This window comes from Stegostoma tigrinum, chromosome 23 (assembly GCF_030684315.1).
Source record: "Stegostoma tigrinum isolate sSteTig4 chromosome 23, sSteTig4.hap1, whole genome shotgun sequence".
Taxonomy (NCBI): domain Eukaryota; kingdom Metazoa; phylum Chordata; class Chondrichthyes; order Orectolobiformes; family Stegostomatidae; genus Stegostoma; species Stegostoma tigrinum.
Window position 1 is genome coordinate 41,629,480 of NC_081376.1, and position 17,628 is coordinate 41,647,107.

General features: G+C 42.5%; 1 protein-coding gene and 1 long non-coding RNA gene across 3 annotated transcripts in view; one reads left to right on the top strand and one right to left on the bottom strand.

Annotated features, from left to right (window-relative positions):
• LOC132210909 (uncharacterized) overlaps nucleotides 1-12,036 on the top strand; it is a 35,328-nt gene extending 23,292 nt beyond the window's left edge. For both annotated transcript variants that reach the window (XR_009447149.1, XR_009447150.1), the window contains exons 2-3: nucleotides 2,568-2,680; nucleotides 11,668-12,036. This is a non-coding gene — a long non-coding RNA (uncharacterized LOC132210909). The remainder of the gene's footprint in view (nucleotides 1-2,567; nucleotides 2,681-11,667) is intronic.
• The window catches only part of LOC125462240 (acyl-coenzyme A synthetase ACSM3, mitochondrial-like), a 654,353-nt gene that overhangs the window by 86,280 nt on the left and 550,445 nt on the right, over nucleotides 1-17,628 (bottom strand). The window lies entirely within an intron of this gene.

Below are 17,628 nucleotides of genomic sequence, written 5' to 3' on the forward strand. Positions count from 1 at the left end.
CAGGCCCGAAAGAAACTACAGTAGTTTGTGCACACAGCCCAGAGCATCATGGAAGCCAACCTTCCATCCTTAGACTCCATTTACACAGCTCATTGAAAGGCCAACATCATCAAAGACTCATCACAGCCCCACAAGGCTTTCCTACAACCTCTTCCATCAGGCAGAAGGTACAGAAGCTTGAACATACACATCAACAAGTTAAAGATCAGCTTCTTCTCTGCTGTTATTAGACTGATGAATGGACTGTCCAGCTTCAAATAATGCTGATCTTGTTAATGTTGACCATGCTTTGTGTACCTCCTGTGCAGAATAATCTGTATGCCTCACTCTCCTCAAGCACCCTGTGATCTGTATGTGGTTGCTTTCTATGATCTACCTGTATGGCTTGTGAACAGAGCTTTTCACTGTATTTAGGTACACATGACAATAAACCAAAGCAAATCAAAGCTTTTAATCTGCTGGAAGGGAAACTTGTTACTGCTATTATTTTCTTCATTATGCTAAATTTCTATTTTATTTCAGGAGATGACCACTAGTCAGAAGATATGCTAAATGAACACAGATGCCTTCCTTCTTTCTTTCCTCCTTCCTTCCCATTTCTTCCTATTTTTATTTCCTTCCTTTTTCTTCTTTTCTAAAACTGAGTGGTGAAGGGCGCTAGCCATGTTAGAGTTAGCAATGAGTTAGACCCAGTTAACAATCTAACATGCAGGGATGTGTGCATCTAGCAGCAATATGATTGAATTCAGCGCCCTTGAAAAGGTGAAATGCCAAATGGTTGCTCAGATACCAGGTGCCCACAGTGTAAAATACAAGGTCAGAGGACAGTGTTTGTAAGTTAATTTAACATTTGCTCTCTTATGGGCCTGGAGTTCTTAAGGCCAGAAGAAACGGCCAGAGTGACTAAACAGTTAAGAGACACAGCATACAAATTGCAAAAAACAACACGCAGATCCTGGCAAATAGGAAAGATACAATGTACAAAGGTGACAAAACAGATGGTAAGCTACAAAGGGTATGAAAAGAAACTTGCTCACAGTTTCAAAATCAACATGATTTTTATCTAAAAAAGAAATATATTGCAGTTGGGAACAATAAGGGAGTCGTGAAAGTTGGTGACAGTAATACGGTCAATGATAATAAAGAAATGGCAGACACATTGGACATTTACTTTGTATCGGGCTTCACAGTGGAGGAAGAGCTCAGAACTCAGGAAATCCCATGGAAACGAACAGATCAGGAGAGCACTAGTATTAACCCAGCAAAATAACAGGAATGAAAACAACAGTGGTGTTAATGAGATTCCCTGCCACTGATTTAACAGACGCAGACGAGAAAATTGCAGATGCCCTCATGCTAATCTTTTAAAATTATCTGGATTTAGGAGCTGTTCTTTTAGGTTGGAAAACTGCATGTCACATGACTTTGTAAGGAATTTGGGAAAGGAAAATATGGAAATTACAAATCAATTCATAGACCGCAAACAGACTCTTCATCCCAACAAGTCCACACTGACCCTTGAAGTGTCCCACCCAGACCCATGCTTCTGTAACCCACCTAATCTACACATCCCTGAACACTATGGGCAATTTAACATGGCCAGTCCACCTAGCCTGCAGATCTTTGGACTGTGGGAAGAACCTGGAGCACCCGGAGGAAACCCACACAGACACGGGGTGGTGGGGAGGGGTGGTGGTGGGGGGTGCGGGGGGAATGCGCAAAATTCACACAGTCAATCACCTGAGGGTGGAATTGAACCTGGGTCCCTGGCGCTGTGAGGTAGCAGTGCTAACCAATAAGCCAAAACGCCAAGCCTCAATTAGCCTCTCAAATATTGTTGAGAAGTTTTTAGAGTTCATAATTAAGAACAGAGTGAGTGTACGTCTTGAAAATTTCCAGCTGATCGTTCAGAGATAGTTTAGATTTGTAAGGGTAAGATCATGTCTGATAAATCTGTTTGAATTTTTTGAAGAGGCATCTTGGGGATACTTATGGATGTTATTCATATGGACTTGTTGAAGAGGGTCTGTTGTAGTGTGGTGGTGGTCTCCATACCTCTAGACTAGGATGATGAGATCATTGTAGTCACATATCTCTAGAAGGTTACAGTGAAAAGTGTTTTGCCACAACCCAGTGCCATTTTGAGGTACAAAAAGAGTAAAAGGAAATTACATAAATCGAGTTCATATTCTGTAGAAGGGATCTTCTCACACAGGCCTTCCCAGGGTGTCAGGGGCCTTGAGGAGTGCCCATGCTTCAGTCCTACCACAGCCAGGATCTGCCAACCCACCCAGCATCATTGCAGACGACCTGCTGAGTCCACACTCGGGTCCACCACAGCCAGGAGTCCTGGCATGAGGCAGGTCTGGGCTCAAGCCCCACCTGCATGAGAGGTGTGAAATAACATCTCTGGACAGGTTGATTGGGAAAATATCTGGACTTCCAGAGGTAAGCTACATGAAGTGAAACTATTTGGATAATCTGATTCTAGGGACATGGTTTAGAATATCAGGATGAAACCTCTCGTCAGTGAATTTAAGGAATTTTTGTTTATATTCATTCAACAGGATGAGGGCAACACTGGCTGGACCAGCATTTATTGGCCATCCCTAATTGCCCGGGGGGAGTTAAGATTCAACCACATTCCTGTGGGTCTGGAGTCACATCTAGGCCAGACCAGGTAAGGATGGCATTTTCCTTCCCTACAGGACATTAGTAAACCAGGTGGGTTTTTCCCAACAATTAACAATCCATGGTCATCATTAGACTTTTTATTCCAGACTCAAACCTGGGAATCTGGATTAACAGTCCAGTGAAAATACCACGAGGCCATCTCCTCCCCATGTCTCTGTGCATAAAGGATAGTAAAAGTTTGGAACACTTTTTCACAAGGGACAATTGATACTGATCATTTGCTAAGTTTGAAGTTGATAGATTTTTTTCTTAGTTAAAGGCACTAGGGGAAATAGCACAAAGGTGTCAAGTTAGGCCTCAGATCTGCCACATTCTCATTAAATGTTGGAAGGTGCTCAAGGCTCTAAGTGTCTGACTCCAGATTCTACATTCTAATATTCATATGTAAAGTTCTTTGAGACATTTAGAGGCAGTGAAAGTGACAATGTGGCTGCCAGTTCTGTCTTTCTCATAATACACTGTGATAAATAATAGGTAAAGTTGGATATTGTTTTACAATCAATGCAGAAACATTTTGTAGTGTGTTTTACTTACAGTGCAAAGAACAAACATTTCCTTAGATTCCACTGCAGCCCATGTAGCTTTTTTATTTATTGTGCAATTAGAGAAAATCGTCAACATAGACCTAGCGTTAATAAGTTACATTAAAATCGCACGGCCATTTAGCCAATTGGTCTTTGAAAAATAATAACTAGCTTGAGTCTCTTCCTTTCCCTCTGTAGCCTTCAAATATTTAGTTCTTAACTACATATTCACCTTTCTTTTAACATTCAGTGTTGAATCTGTTTCCCTCACCTTTTCAGAGAAGTGCATTCCACTTCGTAAAACTTGCTGTCCAGAAAGAATCCTCCTCCCCTCCCTGTACTCTTGGTCTTTCGCCTGTTATCTTAAATTTCCAACCTCTGGTTGCTGACCATACTGTTACTGGGATAGTCACAGCTGTTTATATTTAAGTCAATGATTCCAAGTCAATCTTGTGAGGCTTTGTTCTATGGCACTCATTGCAGTCCCATTACAGACAGAAGGAGAAGTGGAATTGTCAAAGAATGCTCTATGTTGTTGCTTAATGAACATCGTTGCCTGGACAAACATTGACTTGGACTTTATTGGATCCTCTTCCAGGCTTCTGCAGTCTGTAACAGCAATAGCCAATGAAGCACGTAAGTTAGCAATATGGATTTCAAATGATAACCAGATATTAAAGTTGAAAAAGCTCTGGAGAGTGATGAGTCATCTGCTACTTGGCTCCTTTTAATCACATAAATCTCACACCTGTACCTTGTAGACATATTTGCCAAAGATTTCTGGCCTTACATCATGCACATAAAATTAAATGGTGTTCTTTGACATCTCTTTCTTATCTCAAAATTAATGCCAACTGAACAGGGATTTTGAAACCATGACTTATTGATATAAAAATATTCTCACACACTCCTTTAAAAAGAAACACATTAAAGGCAGGTATAAATATCACCCCTGGCAAAACTGGCTTGAAATTTAAAATGCTTGAATGTAACATTTCCTTAACTACTGTAATTATGATCCTTGAAGCCTTTTTGAAGGTTTTGTCTAGTTTCTTCAGAATATAATTTTCAAAGTTTTTAAGAACCTGTTAATTAAGATGTCAACTCTTTTCTCAAATAGTGAGGATTGCTTTGATTTAACTCACTTCAAACAATCTACTCAGCCTCACAACTGGGAAAGAGAGCAGGGTACAGAGAGTTGCTTTTCGACTTTTTTTAAAAGCCAGCCCTCAATTTCATGAAAGACCTCTATCATTTTTGTGTGGGAGTAATACTTGTGCATATTACTGGTTTTTGTGTTTGTTTTCTGAAAAATATCACTAATTTGTTGATTGTGTACTCACCTAGATGCAAGCAAATGAAAAACTTTACATTTTTGACCTCGGTACAACTCATCTTTCAACTGAGAATGGTTTCTTACAGACTAAACCTTCGTCTACTTGACAACATGTTCTGGTCTTGATATCCCTGAAACCACGACAATCATCCCCATCCCGTGAACACAAGGCTCAGAACAATATACCCTGCCTCTGTGTGACAAAATTCTATTTCCCACACCAATGCTGTGATTCCCCATTTGTGGCAAATAAATTTTGCTTTTTGCGTTCTTGTCCAAGAAAACTTATGGAACGTATAAAAACTCATTTCAGAAAAGGGTCTTTTCAACTCGATAAAACTGTTTGGCCTAATGTCTGGGGCCATAGGCTTAGAGTGAAAAGGACAGTTTATCGGGGAAAATCGTTGATGCCCATGATGAGAGAATGTTGCCCGAAGGATCTGCTCAAGATTTCTTCTTCTGTATACTAGTGAACATACAGCTATGCCAGAATTCAAACATATTGGACAAAACTTAATTTGTAGGTAGAAGTCTCTCCACTCCCTTTAAAGCTATGCGGGTGCCTGCTCATGCTAGCGCAGGCACCACCCTCCAACCCCTTGAGGAAATGGCTGTTGCAACAATAGTTGACTCAGCATGAGATTTCTACCTACTTTTGGGAGGAAGTTCCACAGCCCGACCAATCCAACAGTTAGCAAATCACTAGTTCCAGCAGTGCCACCACGACCAGTGGGCATAGCTTGGACTGCAGGTTGACTCTGACAGGAAGTCTCCCTCTCACACTGTAACTAAGGCTGGGACTACAGGCTGTCTCTGACAGGATGTCTTCCTCTCACAGGCTGGGACTACAGGCTGTCTCTGACAGGATGTCTCCCTCTTACACTGTAACTAATGCTGGGACTACAGGCTGTCTCTGACAGGATGTCTCCCTCTCACACTGTAACTAAGGCTGGGACTACAGGCTGTCTCTGACAGGATGTCTCCCTCTCACACTGTAACTAAGGCTGGGACTACAGGCTGTCTCTGACAGGATGTCTTCCTCTCATACAATAACCGATGCTGCCAGATTTCACCCAGTGGCCTTTGGCACACGGCAGGGCTTACAGCTGCTGCGTTGGGGGGAAAGGACCCCAACCCCCAATGTCATTACTCTGCTGGTACTTTACCAATGTTGGGAGAGGTTTTGTGTGACCCACCTACCCTTTGGGAAACTATGGCACACACAAGCCACTGCCTCTGTATAAAATTCTGGCCAGTGTCTCTAGAATTACTACAGACCTGATCACTTATCCTAAAAAAAAGCCTTGTAGGACCACTGCACTCCTAAAATGGCCAGTTAGTAATTTTCATGCACACTGTCATGTCGCTACAGCAGCTTTAACCCATTTTATAGAGTCACACAGAGCAGCTGTTCAAACAGTCCTGAGGATCTCTTCAAAACATAAATAGGGTCATTTTGACTTTGTGCAATCGTGTGAAGCAGATGATGTTGATATGAAAACCCATTTATGTCACTCCCAACTTTTATTTCCACAGACTTCAAAACACTTCCTTCATCATGTTGCGTGGGATTACCAGCAGGATAGGTTGGGAACAGATCTTTCAGTTCAAAACTGGGCAGCTGTGAGGTGCTCTGGGCCACCAACTGTTTGCATTGTAAAATTATATATCACCATAATCTATAAGCTCCTCACTTTACTATTAAAATCAAGCCGGCAGACCATCCCCAGTTCAGTGAGGAGAGCAGGAGGGCAGGTCAGGAGCATCACCTGGCAGATGTAAAAATGAGGTGCTAACCTGGTGTGGCTAAGCTGTGGAAGTGAAAAGGTTGATGCATTTACAAAGAGGACGAGGAGTTGCAGAATGAGGTGTTAAGTAATTGAAAAATCCACTCACTCGCAGATTTAAAAACAGGGCCGGAACAGAATATTGGAATTGTAGAATGATGCAACAAAGGCAGTGGCCATTTGGCCCATTGCGCCTTTACCAGCTCTTTGAAAGAGCAGGTAAGTCACTCCCTTGTCGTTTCCTCGTTGTCCGACAACTGTCGTTGTAGATATTCAATTGTCTTTTGGAGTTACCATTAGATGACTTCTGGGAGTCTGCATTCCAGATCACAACCACTCCACGGGCAATAAAACGCTTACGCTTCCTTTCCAAAATAACAAAGTGTGGAGCTGGATGAACACAGCAGGCCAAGCAGCATCTCAGGAGCACAAAAGCTGATGTTTCGGGCCTAGACCCTCTCCCCATCCCCCTTTCTGATGAAGGGTCTAGGCCCGAAACGTCAGCTTTTGTGCTCCTGAGATGCTGCTTGGCCTGCTGTGTTCATCCAGCTCCACACTTTGTTATCATGGATTCTACAGCATCTGCAGTTCCCATTATCACACTTCCTTTCTGATTACTTTAATCCTGCGTCCTCTGGCTAGCCACTCTTATTATGAGAAACGATTTCCCCCCTTACTTCATAATCTTGTAGGTATCCATTAAGTTTCCCCTTATCCTTCTCCAAGAAGAACAGTCCCAGTTTCCTTAGTGTCTCAATGTTCTTCGAAACAAAATAAGCTTCCTTTCCCTTTGGGTGCTGCTGGTTCTTGACCACTAACCATGGGGTGCAGGGGAAAAATTTATTTGAAGTGTGACGGCTAATATTTCTCCACAACTAACCACTTCTCCTTCATCTGTTAGACCGGCAGATTATTCCTTTAGCAGTCCATTTGGTCAAAAATGTTAGGTGTGTCTGCCTGCCTGAAGAATTGTAATGTTAAAAGTCAGGGATATATTCCTCTCTTTGCTTCTGTTCCAATTCCCTGATATGGGCTCAGACTTGACCCATGTGGCAGCTCCACTACCGTGTAACTGAGCTGCGGCAACACATTCTAACCTCCGGCTTGCTTGACCCAGTTTCCTTGGTAGCAGGCTCACACTGTAGCAGGCGCAACTGGATCACCAGCCCACCTGTCCCTGTACATATGAGCAAAGCTGGAAGCTGGTTACATTGACTGTTTTTTTTGTGCTTGACATTTCAGCAAGGGGAATAAAGAGACAGAATCGTGAAAACTGTCCAGCTCAACAATTCAGAAGAAGTTAGCATCTAACAATTATGGTCTTGTTTTAACAAGAAAATAAACCTCTTTTGACCTTACCCCCATGCAATATTGTAATATCTGCTTAATACGTTTAGAGTTCTGCAGTTGCAGTACCGCCTTCTTCTCAAGAGGGGGCAGGATCAGCCTAATTTTCTTTGACATGGGGCTTCTGATTCTATCAATATGGTGTTTTATCTCATAACTAAAGGCTCACATCAGATCAAAACAGCTTCATGATGCCAATTCCCCAGCAATAAACCGCATGTGGCATTTTTCAGAACTGGCTTCATTTATCTGAGGAGCTCATGGATTTTGCTGTTCAGAGCATGACCAGCATTGAGATTACAGGAAGGAATATTGTTTGTTATAATCTTGCATCACTGATCCTGATCTGTGACTGCTTGCCTTGACATTTTCAAAGTCACACTGAGCTGCAGGCTTCAGGGAGTCTAAACCCAAGGCCAGTAACCCTGTCCTGAGGGTACTGAAAACTGCATTGCCCTGTTGAAATCTGAAGATCAGGCAGAAAGGTCATTTTAGCTTAGCTACATCCCCTTTTACTGGATGACATGCCAGTTGTAAATTAATATTCCTGTTTAACCCACTGGAATCTGTCTTAGATCACACAGAGATATTTTTATGTTACAATCCCTTCTGTTATAATTGCTCAGAGTATGTAAGACAAAAGGAACTGTGATGCAGTTGTGAAATCTGATGAAAGACAAAGACTTTAGTTTAACTTGGCGCCCATTTTAACATGTGCAGTGGGCTCTGTGGTTGTATCAAGCTATGATTTTTGCAGGTAAGATATGTTGGTGTAGTGAATCTGTTGCTTGACATTTGAACTTGCTTTCATGAATGCAAGTTCAACGCCAGCATGGTTGAGAACAGAAATTCAGTGTAAAACAAAGATCTAGGCCCGAAACATCAGCTTTTGTGCTCCTGAGATGCTGCTTGGCCTGCTGTGTTCATCCAGCTTCACACTTTGTTATCTTGGGTCCTCCAGCATCTGCAGTTCCCATTATCATTGAAGTTGTATGTGACACCTTTCTGTGAATTACTTATCTCACTTGCTGCTGTCTCTGAAATCCCAGTCTAATGCTTAACTCCCTCTGAAAATGCTAACACCAGGCACTCAGTTGTAACAACCAGTGGTTCAAAGGAGGGATTACCACATTGTATGGGTATTTTCTGAAGAATGGTCCAGCTCAAAATGCCAGCTTTCCTGCTCCTCTGATGCTGCCAGGCCTGCTATATTCATCCACCTCTACATTTGTTATCTCAGATTCTCCAGCATTGGCCGTTCCTACTATCTCTTACCACATTGTATGGGTATTTTTTGTACCGAGGTACCTTTATACCTAAGATGATGCCTTCTGTGGCAACATTTTACACCCTTCATTGTTCTTCTGCACTCGAGTACTTGTGGCAATAAAACGCTAAATCTATATCTAAATCTAAGTCTCAGGCCATCTCAGGATGACCAATAACTCACAGCCCTGTCACCAACTTTGCTTGGCTTCCAAGAAAGAATGTGTAAGATTCTCAGAGGGCATGACAGGATGGATGCAGAGAGGTTGTTTCTTCTTGAGGAGATTCAAGGTCCAGAGGGCATCATTGCCAAGTAAGGGATTGATCAAGTAAGACGGAGATGAGTAGGGTAGTGAAGTCATAGAAATCTTCATTGCTGAGGGATGTCAAAGCTGGGTTATCAAGCACAATCAAGGCATATCCTTCATTTAACCACGAGTACCAGAACAGGGTCCAACTCTGGTTCAATCAACAGCGCAAAAGAGCATGTCAGAAGCAGCAACAGACTACCTAAAAATAAGATGGTAACCTAGTGAAGCTATTACAGAGAACTACCAGTACACTGAACAGCGGAAGCTGCAAATTTTGGGCAGTTTCACAAATCCACTACTTATCAGATCGGTGCTCTGCAGTTCTGCCACATTCAGTCATGCATAATGATAAACAACTAAATAGCTAATGCGAAAAGGAGACTGTGCAAATATTTCCATTCTCAATGATGGAGGTGACCAGCTCATGAATTCAAAAGACTGACAAATTTGCAAACACCTTAAGCCAAACATTGAAGGGATGATAAACTATCTTGACTTCCAACTGAGAAACACTGCAATCATTCTTAAACCAATTTGATTCACTTCATGTGATATCAAAAAAGATGCCAAAGTAATAAATACAGCAAAGGCAGTGGGTCCCCAGAACATCCTGCTGTAACACTGAAGACTTGTGCTCTAGAATTAGCTATACCTATAGTCAAGCTGCAGGAGAACTGCAACTCAAGCACTTTCTCTACAATGTGGAATATTGTACAGGAAGGCAAAATCCAATTTGATCTGTTCTTGCTGAATCAATCAGTCTACTCTCAATCATCATGGAAGGTGCTGTTTGATTTGATTTGTTGTCATGTGTATTTTGTTACAAAACACAGTGAAAAATGTTATATATATATGTGTGTGTCATCATTCTCCGGTGCCATCTTAAAACACAGAATAAAATAAAGCAAAACATAGAATGCAAAGGTAGAAAAACAAAGAAAAAGTGTTCAACTTTGGGACAGCACGATATCTCAGCGGTTAGCACTGCTGCCTCACAGTATCAGGGACCCGGGTTTGATTCCACCCTCGGGTCACTACCTGTGTGGAGGTTGTACACTCTCCCTGTGCTTGTGTGGGTTTTCTCAGGGTGCTCCGGTTTCCTCCCACAGTCCAAAGATGTGCAGGCTACGTGGATTGGCTATGCTAAATTGCCTGCAGTGTTCAGGGATGTGTAGATTAGGTTGCTTATAGGGGAATGGGCCTGGGTAGGATGCTCAGAGGGTCAGTGTGGACTTGTTGGGCCAAAGGGCCTGTTTCCACACTGTAGGGGTTCTATGATTTACAGTCCTTCTTGTTGCATTCTCCACCACGTTTATTGGGCCTGTTAGCCAAGTGTGAGTTCCCTTCGCCATGCTGCCTCTGCTGGAATGACAGCCATCACTCTTCAGCGCCATCTTGCCTCCACCGATACCTCCATGAGCCTGCACTGGACACAGATGCCACTAGGAACCCAAAAATCCCCCTCATTGCCCTAGCCATGAGATCGGTGCTAGGCCTGCCTTGTCAATGCAAGAAGGCACCAGGAACCCAAACCTGCCACCACAAGTCTGAGCTGGACCCACTCGACTCCCGCACTGAGCTCACTCACTGATGCTGAAGCTATCGCTGTGACTGAGCTCTTCAACAAAATATAAGCACAATAAAGAGAGGAGAGAGGAGAAATGAAAAGGAAAGCAAATGGAGCAGATGACCCCCAGGCTCAGAAGATCTACTCCACCCCCATCTTACTGGAAATTAAGTTGACTTTGCTATCAATTGGTACTTAATAACCAATAATCTGCTCACCAATGCTCAGTTTGGTTTCTCCAGTGCTACTCAACTCCAGGTCTCATTACAGCTTTGGTCCTAACCATATACAGCTAATTTCCAGAATGGGGTGAGAGTGACTGCTTCTGATATTGAGGCAGGACTTGACTGAATATGGAATAAAGGAACCTGAGTGAAACTAAATCAATGAAGATCAGGGTGAAAACCCTCTCCTGTCCAAACTCATATCTAGCACAAGGGAAACTTGTTGTATTCATTAAATGCCAATCATTTCAAATGGAAGATTTTGTAACAGGAGTTCCTTGGGCTATTTACTTTCCAAACAACCTGTTCAAAGATGTTATTAAATACCTCTTGAACCCAGGTGGCTCGAAGGTAAGGACACTACACCACAGGAGCCCCGAGTTCCTCACAGTTTGTGTTCGGAGCTCAACCATATTCAGCTACAAGCAGGACTTTTTTGTCTTGTGGTACAGTGGTAATGTCCATACCTCTAGGCCAGGTGGTCCGGATTTATATCCCGCCCATTCCACAGCTGTGTAATAACACCTCTGAAAGGGTTGATTAGAAAATATCCATAAAGTGTGAATTTGGGTGTTGATTGACAATTAAACAGTATTTAATTGTATTTGCAGAGATAGTAAGAGCTGCCAATGCTGGAGTCAGAGATAACACAGTGTGGAGCTGGAGGAACGCAGCAGGCCAGGCAGCATCAGAGGAGCAGGAAAGCTAACGGTTCAGGTCAGGGCCTTCTTCAGAAATGGCCCCATGTGTTATTTCTTAATTCTATTTGACACTCCTTTGATAATGCATGAGACCTGGACAACATCCACACAAGTACTCATCAATGACCATCTCCAACAGGAGAGAAAGTAACCAACTCTCCTTTACATGCATTGAATCTCACACATTCAACATTCTAGGGCATAACAGTGATCAATAGCTTAATTAAGCCAGTCATAAAAATACTGTGGCTACAAAAGAAGATCACAAAACTGGGGATTCTGCAGATAGAACTCATTTTCTGACTCCTAATAGCCATGTCACCATCTACAAGACATAATCAGGAGTGCAGTGGAATACACTGGACTTGATTGGAACAGTGAAACTCCAAATACACTCAAGGAGCTTGACACCATCCAGTCTAAAACAGCCAGTTTGATTAACATTTGATTCACCATTTCCAGAATTTACTCCCTTCAGCACTGTCATACAGTGGCTGCACTGTGTGCTATCTACCATTGCATTGCATTAAATTGCCAAGTTTTCATAGAATCCCTACAGTGTGGAAACAGCCCATTAGGCCCAACAAGCCCACATCAATCCTCTTAAAGCATCCCACCCAGACTCACCCTCCCACTGTATCCCTGTAACCCTACATTTTTCCATGGCTAATCCTCCTAACCTACACGTCCCTGGTTGCTATCAACAATTTAGTGTGGCCAATCCATCTAACCTGGACTTTGGACTGTAGGAGGAAACCCATGATGACACAGGGAGAATGTGCAAACTCTACACAGATAGTCACCTGAGGCTGGATTTGAATCTGGATCCCTGGCACTCTGAGGCAGCAGTGCTAACCACTGTGCTGCCCCATATATCCTCGATTTAGCATATAAATCCTTGAATTTTATTGCCTGGAAGGACAAGAGTAGCAGATGCATGAACATTTTACAATGTCCTCTCTAAGTCACACACCTTCCTACTGTTCTTTCACCATCGCTGAGTTGAAATCCTGGAGATCTGAATTTACAGCTCACGGACAGCAGTTGTTCAAGATGGTATCTCACCACTGCGTTATCAAGGGCAATTAGGGATGGATAACAAATGAGACCCTTTCTGATATGCCATCATTTCCAGGAAGGAATAAAACTAAAAGTGACATTGAGCAACAGAGAGGAGACTTTCAATTGCATAAATGATGAGTTATATTCAATCTTTTGTAGCATAATTGGTGAATAATGAAAGAAGATGGTTCAGTCGCCCATGTATCATCTTTCACCTTGGTTAATACAAAGAAAAATCCATTTCTGCAGCAGAAGTTATAATTAGAAGCCTGTTCTCCTCATGTTCTGCAATTGATTTTGAAAAGTTGCACTTTGTGGTAAAATAATCAATGGGAGACATAGATGTACTAGTCATTGACTAAAATAAAATCCTTACTCTTCAACAGGCTAAAGGCCATTGCATTTATTATTCATATTGCTTCATGCATACCTTGAACAATAATAGGTTTTCTGTAATATTATGAGTGGCTTTCTGATTGCAATGATGTGGATGGTAATATTACATAAAGCATGCAAACTATGGAAGGTATCTTCGTCTCAGGATTCGCTTTAGTGACTATTCAGTCCTTAGCAGAGATTTGTATGATGATGCTTATGGATGCACAGTGTAATTTTCTGATGAATGCAAGCCATACTCAAATCAACCTCAATTATGTTTCTTCTTCCTGCTTAGAGTCGTACAGCACGGACACAGGCCCTTCAGCCCAACCCGTCCCTGCTGACCAGGTTTCCCAAATGAAAATAGTCTTACAGGGGTTGTAAGAAAAATGAAAAATAATTGCGCCACATGAAGGAGTGGTGTAGCTATGCAGTAATGCATAATTTAAGGATTTGCCTAGATGGTAATTCATGGCACTAATAGGATCCCATGGAGCTATGTCTGTAATTAGTCCCCGGACCTTTGGAAAAGCTGCCATTCTCTGAAAATACAGGTGATCTCCCATGGTCCTGGCAGTCAGTTTTTCAATAAGATGCAGATGAAATTGTTTGCTCACACGAGAAAACGCATCAGCCACGTTTAGTGTATTGATGGGCTAGCTGATGATGCTACCAGCTGGAAACGTACAAGTCACAGGGCTCTGTGCTTGATAACCACTCTCAGCATCATAACTATGGAGGTGTTTGTCTGCAGGATACACAGCACACTTTGTCACTGCCTCCTTGATGAATTGCAAACCATGCAGGTTCATGCTATTTTGAAAAATCGAAGTGCATGCAGCTCTGTAGACACAGCTTGGGGAAGGGGATGCTCCTTATACAGTCTGTTTGGTCAGAAAGCCCGAACAGAGGGGCGTCTCCATGGGGAAGTTGACTGCGCTGTGCCAGTAGCCATAGGGAGATAGCCAGTGTCTACACAATTGCTGTGACAGGTAGTGACTTTGTAAGTGCTGACAACAGAAAGGGTGGATAAATTACATGCATCACTTCCTTGAATGATACAGTGGGCTTGATCGAATGTCCTGGAAAAATATTGTAAACGTGGATAAATTCACATTCTTTTGCTTCCAAAATTCCAGGGGATGGTTTGGAACGAATCAATGTGATCCATGTGCACGTTTTGTTTTGCTGCCTGGCTATGTTCATCATACATTGTTCAGTTAATCAGCAAAACTACCTCCAAGATTTTCCAACAATCTTGAGCATTTGAGGCTAATGATTCAACTTTACATTCTAGCTCCTTGGGAGGGACCTTGTCAGTTCTTCAAGTACCTAATTGATATTGGTGACCGTAAGTAGGTGACAATGGTCGATAAGAGCAAAAACAAAGTTGCTGGAAAAGCTCAGCAGGTCTGCCAGCATCTGTGAAGAAAAATGAGAGTTAACATTTTGGGGCATGTGACCCTTCCTCGTTAACTCTGGTTTTTTTCTTCATAGATGCTGCCAGACCTGCTGAGCTTTTCCAGCAACTTTGTTTTGCTCCTGATTTACAGCATCCACAGTAATAAAATGTGAGGCTGGATGAACACAGCAGGCCCAGCAGCATCTTCCACAGTTCTTTTGTGTCTTATGGTCTTATGAATAATCCATAAGAGCTTCATTTTGTGTGGTGAACACTGAACAAAGTGCTAACAGGCAGTTTATAAGGAGTGAGGAGATTGAGCAATCTGGGAGCTGCTTTGTGGACTGAAGGGGTTGAATCATTTTCATTCAGTTTAGGGTTAAACCTTCAGTCATATTGTAAAAGTAAATGGGAACCACAGGTAAATGCAAACAGGCTGGAAGGAGAGATGCTGCACTCTCGGTAAGATAGAGTTGACCTTGGATAAAACGACAGATAAGGTGAATGACATGGATCTTTCCTTAGGGTAGGGAAGTTCAAAACTAGGGGGCATTATCTTTCAGGTGAGAGGAGAAAGATTTAAAAAAGACATGGTGGGGGGGGGGGGCAACCTTTTTACTTGGAGAGTAGTTTGTGTGTGGAATGAGCTTCCAGAGAAAGTGGTGGATGCAGGTACAGTTACAACGTTTAAAAGACATTGGAGAAGTTCATGGATAATGAAGGTTTGGGGGGATATGGGCCAAGTGTAGGCAGGTGAGACTAGTTTAGTTTGGGAACATGGTCAGTGTAGACTGATTTGACTAAGAGACCTGTTTCTGTGCTGTATCACTTTCTGACTGTGACTCTATGACAGACAATGCCTATAGGATAACAAAGATAATACGAGACACCTAGATGGTGAAGTCTGGGAATGGTAATATGTGTGCTGTAATCTCTATAAAACTTGGAGATTTCTTGTCAACCACTAGAGTTACACATCAAGTGTCAATGCTTTAATGTCTCTGTGTGTTTGTACAAAATAAGCTTTCAGAACCTGATTTCCTGAGTCCTCTTATTAATTTATCAAGTTGCTTGGTATCTTTTGGTGTAGCTGCAGGAGATTGTGTCACATCCTCAACACTGGTTATGTTTTGATTGATCACCTGGAGTTAGAGCAGAGAGAGTACCAGATGTGGATGAGGTCCAAAAGGATCTGAAGGAAGCCTCAGGACAGGATATGCTGGATGAAGAGGAAGAGCAAAACTAGCAGCAGAGCAGGAGGAGAAAGCCAAAAAGCAATGCCGGGCCTAGGTTAAGGGAGGGAGAGGTGGAGGGGCTGGCAGCTGGTTGGGAAAGTACAAAGACCTCCTGAGCAGCTCATGGGGTGTTTCTGCAAGTCACTCTGGTAAAGCAGTTTAAAACCTGCTACAAACGCGTGCAATGATTCCTCTGTGTGCACTGGCTAATAAGAAAGGCATCTACATTCCTTGATTTAGATGCCAGAGCTAGGCTACCTCAAATAACTGGTTCCCTGGGCTCCCCAGGTGAAGGTGCAATGAAGTACTGGCAGATAGATCAGGTGTGGGAATGGAAAAGAGGGCAAGTTGGGTAGGGGATATGGGGGAAAAGGTTGGACAAATTAGTCACCAGGTTACAATCAAAGTGAAAATGGACGATCAACATTTGAGTTTTATCATTTGAGTTTAATATCTGAGACTTGGGGTGGCACGGTGGCTTAGTTAGCACTGTAACCTCACAGCCAGGGACCTGGGCTCAATTCCAGCCTCGGGTAACTGTCTGTGCGGAGTTTACACATTCTCCCCGTGTCTGTGTGGGTTTCCTCTGGGTGTTCCGGTTTCCTCCCACAGACCAAAGATGTGCAGGCTAGGTCGATTGGCCATGCTAAATTGCCTGTAGTGTTCAGGGTGGGATGCTCCAGGGGGCACTGTGGACTTGTTGGGCTGAAGGGCCTGTTTCCACACTGTAGGGAATCTAAACTTCCATGGACTAAAACTGGTTTAAATAAGATACTGCTAGCCTAAAATCGTTGCTGTGTTCACTTGACAAGCTCAGGTAAGTCTTGTGGAATACACAAAACCAACTTCCTCCGAAGAGTCTTGACCCGACATGTCAGCTTTCCTGCTCCTCTGATGCTGCCTGGCCTGCTGTGCTCCTCCAGCTCTACAGTGTGTTATCTCAACTGTCTCTGAATTACTATTTTAATGAAGATACTGTGTCCTGACTTAGTTTGGAAGAGTACACTAATATTCAAGCCACCCTGTTCCACAAGGTGTCACAAACCAGAGAAATGTATAAAATCCCGATGAAATCACCCAAAATGACCAATTTACTTGATTGATTTCAATTCAGGACAAAATTAATTCATGCCAGGCTTTGTCAGAAACAACAAAAAAAACTATTCATTGTAAAATACTTCTCTTTACTAGAACCAGAGAAAAGAAGAGATTCATGACAAAACTATGCAACTTAAACTATATCCCTTCAAAAATGTGAAATACACATAGACTTAATCACAACTAAGATGAAGAAAAATAGTTTACCACAGATACCATTGATGGTGAAAGAATGTAGACTGTATAAACAAGCTGCAAAGTCTAGATCACAAAGTGGAAAGTTCTGCTCTTATAGTTAATCTGATTTGAACAATGTTGACATTCTCTTGGCTCTAGGGGATGGTTGCTCTTTGATTCAATGGTTTAATAGGTGGACCTAGATCTTCTTTCAGAACTATTTCTTTTAAGCTTTCTTGATATTTCTATTTTATTCCCACATGATGGGAGATAAAAAGAGGGAAAGGGAAAGATGGATGCTTTCTGTTTGCAGGGTCTGTAGGGTCTGTAACTTTCTCTCCTTGGCCCTAGTACTTACATCTTTTTAACACTCTGCAGCTTAACTGATCAGAGAGCTGCTGTCAGGCAGCATTTCTTTAAGTCAAAAGATCCTCAGAGCCAATTAGTCTCAAATTCTCCCTTTCACTCAAAAAATTTGCAGCACTTGTGTTTTAAGTTGCAAAGCTGTCCTGGTGTTTT